The sequence below is a fragment of the Amblyomma americanum genome, chromosome 4 (assembly GCF_052857255.1).
Source record: "Amblyomma americanum isolate KBUSLIRL-KWMA chromosome 4, ASM5285725v1, whole genome shotgun sequence".
Taxonomy (NCBI): domain Eukaryota; kingdom Metazoa; phylum Arthropoda; class Arachnida; order Ixodida; family Ixodidae; genus Amblyomma; species Amblyomma americanum.
Window position 1 is genome coordinate 80,631,754 of NC_135500.1, and position 11,522 is coordinate 80,643,275.

An 11,522-nucleotide genomic window follows, 5' to 3' on the forward strand; every position below is an offset into this window, starting at 1 on the left:
TGAGCAAACTTGCATCATCTTGAAGCATGGAACTTGAGCTGATTCTTAACAGCTCTAGTGTAGCGAATTTCATTATCCTCATTGCTTAGTTCACATTCACCTCAGGACAATGGCCTTTTCCAGTTTAATTATCTGTGTCTTGTACCAGCTACATGCCACACTATCAGAAATCACCTAATATTATCTAGTGAGATTATAATCAGCTATCTCCTGCTATATTTTCCTTAGGGTGAAATTCATTTTGTTGCGATACAATGCACAAGCTGTTTCCTGGCATGGTGCTCAGCTTATCTGGAATAAAATGCTTGGAAAATGGGTCTCTGATTTCACCTTGAGTAGACGAAATTAACTTGTGCTAAGGCACTCTTTGGCCACAGATGCCCTTGTGCCATTAAAATCCATCAAATTCATTCTGTTGCCCTAAGATACCATTGGTGATTCATTCTCTGCATTGTATGCCCTGGCCAGATCCATTTTTTTTAATTTCTGCCAGAATATTAACAACTTCCTTGTTCATCCCTGTTATGGTTTCACTCGGTCAGTTGTTCTATAATCACTTTATAATCACTTTATTGAAAACATATTTGAATTATAATCACTTTATTGAAAACATATTTTGGGCTAAATGGCATCAAGTTTGCCACTCTGCACAATGATATATATGTTTGGTCTTGTATGTCTTTACTTGTGTGGTAATGTTTATTTTGTGCTCACTGTCTAAACAACCTTGTTTGCCTATGATATCCTAAGCCCTTCTATACCTATTTTCCTTCCCCCTGGTTCTTTCTCTTTTCAGTCATTCCTCCTCTTTCCTTTACACCGGCCATTGGTCACAAGGCTGCTGTGGGAACGACAGTCAGCACTGGGCCCTTTTTTGTTCATGGAACCTGCACTGCTACTATTAACACTAATAGTACGTTATCAGTATTTTTGTGATACTGCATTTATTGTTATTTATGAAGTAGTTGGCTAAGGCAATGGTAGCAGTGTTGGATATTGCAATATATTATGCATATATCTCACTTGCAATATATCAGTGTGTTCACTATTACACTACCCTCTATTTCTTTCAGTTCAGTTATTTGGCTATAGATATATTGTGCTGCTTTCCTAGTTTAGTCCACTCAAACTAAAACTTTGCTCTTTGTGTCACAGGTAGAATCTACAATGATTGCTGCTCTGTGTCTTGTAAGCAGGAGGCAGTGTTCAATGGAGCCATGAACTTTCCTTGGAATTGAAAAGCCTTTGCCGTATTATGCGCTGAACCACGAGTGTGAAGAGGAAAATGTCATGCCTTGGATTTCTGCAGAGGTGAGCCATTGTGGTGAATCCACCAGCGCGAAAGACAGGGATGAGAAAGGAGACAAGACAGGTGCTGACTCGCGACTCAAGTTTATTGGCGTGAACAGGAAATATATAAAAAGCCAAGCAATACCATAAAACATGTAGTTACAGATAAGCATACAGGACAACATGAGTCAAAAATCGCCCTCAACATTTCCCTGATCGAGCTAGTCCAACTCATTGTGTGTTAACACGATAGACAAAACACACATTCTTCACGGAGTCATAAGATGTGTCTAGCCTCGGTAATCTCCCATTTAATCTCTCTGAATTTACTGCCAAAATGCGTGTTGCCAAAAGGAAAGGGTAGCAGACTTCACATCCTGTGCAGTGTACAGCAGAGTTACCCCAACCACCTAGCCAAGCCCCTACCCTCTTGTGTTCCTGTAGTCTTACATTCATACACCTTCCGGTTGCACCTACGTAAACCAGACTACAAGATAATAATGTTTGATACCACATTCATTTTACAAGGTACATATACATTTCACTCTACACGTGTACTTTTCTCGAGCCACATTCACAGAATTATTCTTAAAATTTTACATGCTTTAGACAACGTATTAGGGGCCGAGAAAGCCACTTTTACATCATACCTTCTGGCCACATTTTTCAAATTGTGCGACAATTTATGTACATACGGTAACACAATTGGTCTTTTGGCATCTCACTGGCTGGCCCCAGCCTGATTGTGCCGGTCACCGCAAAACTGTCTCAGCTTCTTTAACAATTTATCATATGCTCTTGCAGTAACAAGGTTTGGAAATCCTGCGTTCGTTAACCTTAAAATCTGCTCTTGGAAACTAGTCGTCAGGCTGTGAAAGCATAATTTCATCAATTCTGAGCCCGCGCTAGAAAGTGCAATGCTATCTTTCACTAGCTTGGAATGGTCGACATGTAGCCAGGTAGCAGCTTAACACTCGCCAGCACACATGAAGTGTGCTGAACATCAAGGTAAGGTCCAGAAACCACAGCTCTTTTTCTTGGGACATTTGCTCCAAGGTAAACCTGAGATAAAGGCCTTGCTCCTTAAACAACTTGAGAAGATTTACAGGTCCCGAACTATCACAACCTTTATAAAAGACCAGAAAATCATCGACATAGCAAAAGATTTTTCCGCCAGCCCATGCACATTCTGGACAATTATTCTATCCACCCTACTCAAGAAAATATTGCTTAGCACCAGGTCAACCTTTGAACCACTACATATTCGAGACTTTAGAACACATACCGCACTGTGCTACTCTACAAACATGCTCTTCAAATAAATGCTATTCAATAACATGCTCTTAGATAAATTTCAGAAAAGGATTCATGCAAAATCATCTCTGGTTATTTGCAAAAGCATCCGTCTACTTCGCATCTTGAAGATCCATTTCTTGTACTCAATTCGCAGTGTGGTTGAGTATCTTAAGAATGACAATCCAGCGGATTGTCTTGTGATTAGTGTCGATGTAGAACTATTTTATTCTATCCCGTGTGAAGATCTTGTGAAAAGCTTATGAATGTGTATATCGGAGCACGATGAGCTCGTGTTTAGGAACGGGTGTGTAACATAAGACTTTTTTGGCACTTGCCTCCTTTTATTTGATGTGAAGAGCATGTTTGTGGAGTATGGCAGTGCGGCATATGTTCAAAAGTCTGCTAAATGTATCGATTCGAAGGTGGCCCCTAAGCTAAGCAATATTCTCTTAAGCAGGGTGGAAGGAATGATTGCCAAGAAATTGCATGGGCTGGGGGAAATCTTTCGCTACGTCTATGATTTTCTGGTCTTTTACAAAGGTTGTGATAGTGTGGGACCTGTACATATTGTGAGCTTGTTTCAGGAGCAAGTCCTTTGTCTTAAGTTTACCTTGGAGAAAATGTCCCAACAAAAAGAGCTGCGGTTTCTGAACCTTACCTTGATGTTCTGCACACGCCATGTGTGCTAGCGATATTCACCCAGGAGTGTTAAGCAGCTACTTGACTTTTGGTCGAACGATTCTAAGCTAGTGAAAGATAGCATTGCGTCGTCAAGTCTAGGCTCGGTATTGGTGAAGCCATGCTTTTACAGCGTGACAACTGGTTTCCAAGAGAAGATTTTAAGGCTAATGAAAGCATGATTTCCCAACCTTGCTATTGCAGAAGCGTGCGATAAATTGTTAAAGCTGAGCATATAAGATTGGGCAAGTTGGTCTGACATGCTAAAGATAAGAATGGCGCAGCATCAAGTAACGAGGACAACAGGAGAGCACACCCACGCACAAGTGCCATCCTTGGAGCGGATGCAGAATCTAAGAGCTTGTACTTGACATTCAGCGTTGGCAGACAAAGATCGGGCTCGTTCAATCTTTAGCGTTCAAATCCGTGTTTCCTCGTTTCCTTGACTGTCAACGCTGAATGTAAAGCACGCGCTCTTGGATTTTGTATCTGCTCCAGGGTTGGCACTTGTGCGTGGGTGTGCTGTCCTGCTTTCCTCGTTACTTGAAGCTGTGCCATTCTTCCCTTTAGCATGTTAAAAGCTGAAACCCCTTCGCAGGGACTGGCATGATCAGGCTGGGGCCAGCCAGTGAGACGCCAAAAGACTGACTGTGTTACTGTACATACATAAATTGTTGCAAAATTTGAAAACTGTGGCCAGAAGGTATGACGTAAAAATGGTGTGTTCGGCCCCTAATAAGTTGTTTTCAATCTGTAAAATTGTTAATAATTTTGTGAATTTCTTTAGGGAAAAGCACTTGTGTCGAGTGAAACGTGGCAACATATATGTGCCTTGCAACCATTGCATGCATTGCATACCATTATCATGTGGTTGGGTTTATGTTGGTGAAACTGGAATGTGTGTCAATGTAAGACTACAGGAGCATGAGAGGTATTTGGATATTGGTAGGGGTTGTAACTTATCTGCATATTACAAGGGATGTGAAGGCTGCTAGCCATTCCTTTCGGCAACACGCATTTTGGCACTACGTTCACAGCAGATTAACCAGAAAATTATCGAGGCTAGACACATCTTATGACTCGGTGACGAATGTGTGAGTGTGCTGCCCATAGCGTTAACATGCAGCGGGTTGGACTGTCTAGATGAGAGGAATGTTAAGGGCAATCTTTTACTTATCTTGTGATGTAGCTTATGTGTAATTGTGTAGTTTGTGGCGTGTGGCTTTTCTGTATACTCTCTGTTCACTTCAATAAACTTCAGTTGCGAGTAAGTGCCTGTTTTGTTTCTTTTCTCGCCCCTGTCTCGTGCTGATAGATTCAAGTACTTGTAGAGTAGATTCACTGAATTGTGTACTTGCAGCGGCTTGTGAAAAAACGAGAGGAATTTTCTTTCCTTTATGCGGAATGGAAGGTTGAAATTTTTTTACTTAAATGTTTGCAGCATTAAATTCTATTCGGAAAGGTAAAACCCACTTTATTGTACATTTTGTGTGCAATGGTGCCGGTGGCTGCATGCAACTGAAAACATTCGTCCAGGTTATCTAGCTAGCGTCCTTCTTCCTTTTGCCACATTTTCTGAAATAATATTTTGTCAGATTTATTTCAATCAGAATTTCTAAGAACCTATTGGTGATCACATAATGGTGATCACATAATTTGGTGATCACATATGGCATAATTCAAAGCGTGATCATTGGTATTTTTTAGTCTGGGGCAGTACAATGAGAAGTACATAGTATATAGTAAAATTAAATATGACCAGTCTAACATAAACAAAACTACTTTTTTTTTAAAGGAAAATTTTGCTACTGAAGTGCTGGAGTGACATGGCATTATGAAGACGTGGACAGTGTGCTGTATTCATGATGGCACGAGAACTTGCGTACAGTGCTTCAGGTAACTGGTGAGTACCTTGGTGCTGTGCTTCTGCTAATGTAGCCAAATTATGTTTTTAATCTAAGAGTGTATCTGAAAACTTAAGCAAAAATTGAGTAGTATTTAGATATTCTTGCACCAGATACCACTGTGAGAATTAGTTATTAATGATGTGTCTCACATGTACCCTTGTCTGCTGAATATAGTAAGCATGGCTTTCGAGCTGAATGCCTCCGACGTATGAAAAAAAAATGGCCACTGGGCTGCTCTACGACGCATGGAGCAGCCCAGTGTAGCACATTCAGGCTTCATGGAGTGGAGAATGAAGGCAGTAAATAATTTAAGAGTAGAAAACACAGCACAAACCACAGGACCAGGAAACTGACAAAACACACCGACCCTGATGACACTCTTTGCATGAAGGGTTTTATAAAGTTGCCTGTCATGTAGTGCAAGATGGAGGTCGCACAGGACGGGTGTTAAATATGAGTTGATGCAGACACCTGTCATTACGTAGTACTCACTGTAGAACTCGAGCAAGAAGCAAAGGTAACAGCTGAGCATGCCCACTCTTGTGCTTTCCTCCGCAAGCAAACTGGAATTGCACTTAGAAATCTTTTATGCTTTCTCTTGACATATACATCATTGCTGCATGTGGCGAGGAAAAGTACATACCCTTGATGTCAAGTGACAGTGAACTCACAGGGCTGGTAACAGCTCACTGAGGTGTTGTGATATATCTACAGGGCACCTCATGAGAACAAAGAGCCCTTGAAGGAATTCTCTCAAAGTTTGTTGCCACATGGACCTCTTCGTAATCAATGACTCTAAAAGGCAAGCCTTCCTTTAGTGTCACAAAAAAAGGCCTAGGACATGGGTCTTTTTGCTTCTCCATTAGTGCCAAAATGTTTGCTAGCTAGATCTTTTGCAGATATATAATTATTTCACAAAATGTCAAGAAGGAGACTGAAGCTGCACCAAGCAGTACCAGTAAAAACCTTATCACAGCTGTTCAAAAAGCAGAAAGACTCATGCCTTCATCCTTCTTTTGCATCAGACACATGAGGACACTTCGTCTTTCTGGGTCATCATTTTGAAAAGGTTCACATGGCAACGGCCTTTGGTTAAATTTCTGCCAAGAGCCGTTTTTTGAAACTTGAGCATCCGTTCCTTGTGAGGCACACTGCAGAGATATTGGAATGCCTTAGTGAGCTGCTTCCGGTACGTGTGACTGCATTTTCACTGACATCAGATATTAGTACATTTTCTTGCACATGCTGAGATAATGGAAGCTATGAGTGAAAACATGCGGTTTTTGGGAAGTGTGCTTCCTGGGGCCGTATTCCAAGTTTGTGTCATAATAAAAAGCGTCATAATCTGCCGCAACGGGCATGCCCGGGAACTGGATATAAACTGGGTGCGGGACTTTCGCTCGTCTTGTCTTGCCTATAACAAATTGGATGGACGATAAATTCGGCAAGCGTCTCCCACCTTTTTCAGATGTTACCAATGTTCCTTGCTCGCTAAGTTGTGCATTTAGTACTATGTACAGAAAGGCACCTGCATTGAATTGCATCTGGCCCCCATCCTGAGCTACTTTCTATTTGCACAAAATGATAAGCAACTGTAAAGACTTTCATGCGCACAGTGCCGCCCGGGAAAGCGCATTTTGTCTGCTTCTTTCTGGACCTGTGGTTTTTACAGTTTACTGTTATGAGAAATGAATTTTGGGCAATAAATTATAACGGGTTGGTTCTCGGTGAATGGCTTTTGAAAGCTTCTACGAAAGCCGATTGTTCAATAGCGGATGGTTGAAATGTATTTGTGAAATTTATATTTGGTGTTGTGTGACCACTAAATGAGGATTTTTTTTATGCTTTTCAGATGGATCCGACAGCAATGTGCAGATGTACAATGTGTGTAGTTTGCCATCAAAATAAAACATATGTACTTGTACTCACCCAAACACTTACCACTCTTTCATTCTAAGTTGCATTCTTTGTACGTATGCACTACATAATATGCGTAAAGGAAAGCCTTGTACATAATACTTATTTCCTCGGCACCTGGACGGCTATATCTGCAGTGAACATTGCGGGCAGAAGCTATATGAAGACGCATGTTCGTGTACTACAGAAAGTACATAATTACAATACAGATAATTTCCGCTCTAGATGAAATGACTTCCGAGTGAACGGAGGACCTATGCATACACATTGCGGAAACTTCAATAAGAACAAAAGATAAGCATTCGTTGTGAAAAAAACGATTTCGGTCTCGTGCATAGCATGGCGTAACTTTCCGTTACCAAGAATGTGACAGTCGTCATACGGAGTCTCTGTTTCTGACATTTAGTCCGTACCTCATGTTGCGGAAAACCCTCCGGCAACGCATTACCAGCGGGTTTCTCTGTACTGCGGAGCATTTTTTTTTACAGTGTAGGCATTCCCACCTAGTGGTTGTAAGGGCGTGACCCTTCAGGTCACGGACCCAACACCTCTCTCTATAATTAATAAATGTTTTTACCACCACCACCACCACCTAGAACTCGCCAGTTCGGCACCGGGCACGCTGTCCACGCGGTGAATGGCGGCGTATCGATAGGCGCAGCAGGCATTGACCTCCATATGAAGACAGACATTGTGCGATCAGCCCAGCATATTCGTAGTATCGCTGGTGTGAGAAAGCAGGTGTCGATGGTGGTTCCTCACCAATATAATTTATTGCGTACTCCAAATTATTCATTGCACAAGACTTTATCAAGCGTTTTCACACAGTTTGTGCCACTTTTGTGTCGTATTCGTCTTTTGAATCTATGAGGCGTGATGACCTTTTCCGGTCGGTAAGACAACGCACGTTATAGACATCGCAGCATATAACAGACATCGCATGTTATATGCTGCTGTGATCGCTACAAAAATTTGCCACATTATCGGCATAAGCCAAGACATTAATTTCACATGCTTCTAGTTCAAAACCACGAATTGAGATGTTATTTATTACATTCCGGCAATGTGGCTCTACGTACAGAGCGAGAAGCAGCGGTGACAATGGGCAGCCTTGCCACACGGATGCTGTCACGGCAATTCTGTCTGTCAGCTCCTGGCTAACAACCAGCGGCCACGGTGGTGTGTCGTTTCGGGTTATAGCGCCACTTTCAGAACAGTGTATTCTATTATGCGAAACATTGTAGTCGATGCCGGGGTCAGGCAGCACCCTCTCCTTTTATGTGCACAGCAGTAAGCAAACAACACAACGAATTACACTTTCTCTACAAACGTGCGCAACATTCCCTGCGCGTAGACAAACGGGGCCCGGACATTTGAGCGAGGAAAAACGCTGCCGCGCGGCGCCGCTAGCACCCGCTCGCATTCGCCTGTTCTCGTCATTTGCCTAGAACTCGCCAGTTCGGCACCGGGCACGCTGTCCACGTGGTGAATGGCGGCGTATCGATAGGCGCAGCAGGCATTGACCTCCCTATGAAGACAGACATTGTGCGGTCAGCCCAGCATATTCGTAGTATCGCTGGTGTGAGAAAGCAGGTGTCGGTGGTGGTTCCTCAGCAATATAATTTATTGCGTACTCCAAATTATTCATTGCACAAGACTTTATCAAGCGTTTTCACACAGTTTGTGCCACTTTTGTGTCGTATCCGTCTTTTGAATCTATGAGGCGTGATGACCTTTTCCGGTCGGTAAGCGCTGGCGGACTCCACCTATATGTCTGGCGTATATTTTCACGTTATATGTTTTTCCGTGACATTACGCACTCAATTGTGCATGTGTTTTTGCAAAACCATTTAGTTCATGTTTTACAGAACGTGGTTGTGTCCTGTAATGTTTATGATTGCTCGTGTTTTGTGAGGCTTCATACATGAGGTGTAATTCGCCACCCGTTTCCTGCTTGTTCGTTTCTCCCCTGAGTTTCTGTTTTCGGTGTCGATGAAAGCATTATACAAGAGTTTAATCTGTATGCTCTTCCCTCTAGCCATGTACCGCTCTGTGTAATTTGGTTTACCGGGACATGACATACTCAAAGAGTATGCAAAATGCCCCTCTCGCTGTGTACAAAAATATATTTTCATAATCTACATAGCGAGACACTGTCCGTTAAAGCATGGTTTAAAAAGGTTATTTTTTGTGTCCACGGTAAATGGCCACCTTCGTGATGCTCCGGAAACGATTGAGCATTGTTCCATCGATTGCAAAGGTGCAATGCTGTTCTGGGATATCTTGCAACGGACATTGAAAAAAAAAGAACACTTCATTTGACACCGCATTCTATTTAGTACCTCACTGCAATGCCATCTGTTGATAAGCCCATACACATGTTGGTCGAATGTTCAGTGTAATTCCCCTAGGTGCAGTAAATTTGTATTAAGGGAGCAAATTACTCATTGCCATCCACCTAATTTCAGCCATACGGCTACACTGCTCGCACTTCGAGATACTGATAATTCGTCCTCGTTCTTATCATATGCTAGCCGTCCCGGTTAGCTCACATTACCGTAGAGCGACTGCTCCGGTGAAGCGGTGGTCCCGGTTTTGAACCTCGGACAAGGAAGAACTTTTCGTAAGTCACTAAGCTTCTGTGGAAGCTGTATAGCTTTCCTTTGTAGCCTCGTGTGGATGCTAATGAGTAATTTGCTCTCTTATTACATTAGACATGCTCTTTCTGACTGGACTACATAGCCCCTAGAAAACGCGCATGATGGACCGACATTATGAACCTGTTTCTTCTTCTAATGTCTGCTGCGGCAGAATGATTGTTTGTCTAAATGCATTGTACACCCAGACTGAGTTTCAACTGGAGTAGCGACCACTCCTAGTGCTGTGCTCTTCATTGCCCTTTTTCTAGTGCATCGTGGCTTAGCTGTATCGTTTTCTGATGTCGTGGGGATATGCACTGTGTCGCGTATTTTCTCGTGCTTGGTTGTTTAGGAGTTTCTTATTATGCAGGTGAGGACGAACTTTTATCGCGCATAGACATCTGGGGACGAAGAGCACCATGGGAAAAAGTTTGGTTCTACTACTCAATCTGGGGTCAAAGACCCATATCCCAAATATTTCACCCTAGAGAAGCCGAGCACCAGGCAGGGGAAAGCTTCTACCTGTTGTATCACCGGTGGGTACCCGGCGGCACTGGGGATCGAACCCCACACCTTACGCATTCGCTGCAGTTGCATTATGCATTTTGTTGATTTGCGATTGCTTTCCTTTTGCTCTGTCCGTAGAACATTGCTGAAATGTGACAAATACCATGTTTAAAGAAAAAAACAAGCGTCGGTGCTTCTGCGGTAGAATGCTTGCCTGCCGTGCGGGTGCCCATGGATCGATACCTGGCCGACGCGCGATTTATTTCTTTGCTCGGATGTTTTCACTAATAGCGGCCGTACGTATAGCTATTGTCCTGCCACGTATATTGCGAGACTTTATAAAGGTTGGTTTTTGTATACTACGGTTTCCTTCAGATAGAGCTCTATGTATGGGCGTGCTATTTAAAACTCACCCGCACGACACAATATGCCGTGTATCGGCGATTTTCGCGAACTGAGCACCACACTAGCGGCAGCGCCGAGAAATATTCTGTGTAAGATCTGTCCATCGAAATCCACACTGTTCTTTGTGTTTCACAAGTGCTTCATAGCTACGTGCACACATCCAGCCAGTTTCGGGGGAAAGTTAATTTTAAAAGCACTTCCAAATGGATTTGTCAAGTGCCATGAATACAAGGAGTGTTGCAGTATGGTACGGTACGATAAGGTGCGGTTCGGTTCTGTACGGTAAAGCAGGGTACGGTAATTAAGGTTCGTTGCGGTGCGGTATGCGTGGTGTGGAATGTTATGTGGCGTTTATAATTTCTTACAGCTGCACACGGTGTATGAGAGGCGCTCTAGTGGAAGTCTCAGGATTAATATAGACCACATGGAAGTTGAAGTTTTCTCGATATTTCCGCGCTATAGTAAAATGCTCACAGGATTTTTATTATGGACACAAGGGACTATGCCGTCGAAAAATATTATTAATGATAGACTATTGCGCAGGAGGTAAACATGAACTAACCGTTGATACCTGAAACTGTGTCCTTATCCGACGACGTTAAATAAAATATGAAAAAAATGCAATAACTATTAATAATAGTAATAATAATAATTGGTCTTTGGGGAAAGGAAATGGCGCAGTATCTGACTCATATATCGTTGGACACTTGAACCGCGCTGTAAAGGAAGGATTAAAGGAGGGAGTTAAAGAAGAAAGGAAGAAAGAGGTGCCGTAGTGGAGGTCTCCGGAATAATTTCGACCACCTGGGGATCTTTAACGTGCACTGACGTCGCGCAGCACACGGGCGCCTTAGCGTTTTGCCTCCAGAAAAACGCAGCCGCC

At 42.8% G+C, this 11,522-nt stretch overlaps 1 long non-coding RNA gene across 1 annotated transcript; it reads left to right on the plus strand.

Annotated features, from left to right (window-relative positions):
• Window positions 1–795: 795 nt before the first annotated feature.
• Window positions 796–7,100, plus strand: LOC144130200 (uncharacterized). The gene is made up of 4 exons (XR_013314001.1): window positions 796–913; window positions 1,156–1,311; window positions 5,060–5,167; window positions 7,024–7,100. It is a non-coding gene; the product is annotated as an uncharacterized LOC144130200 (long non-coding RNA).
• Window positions 7,101–11,522: the final 4,422 nt, after the last annotated feature.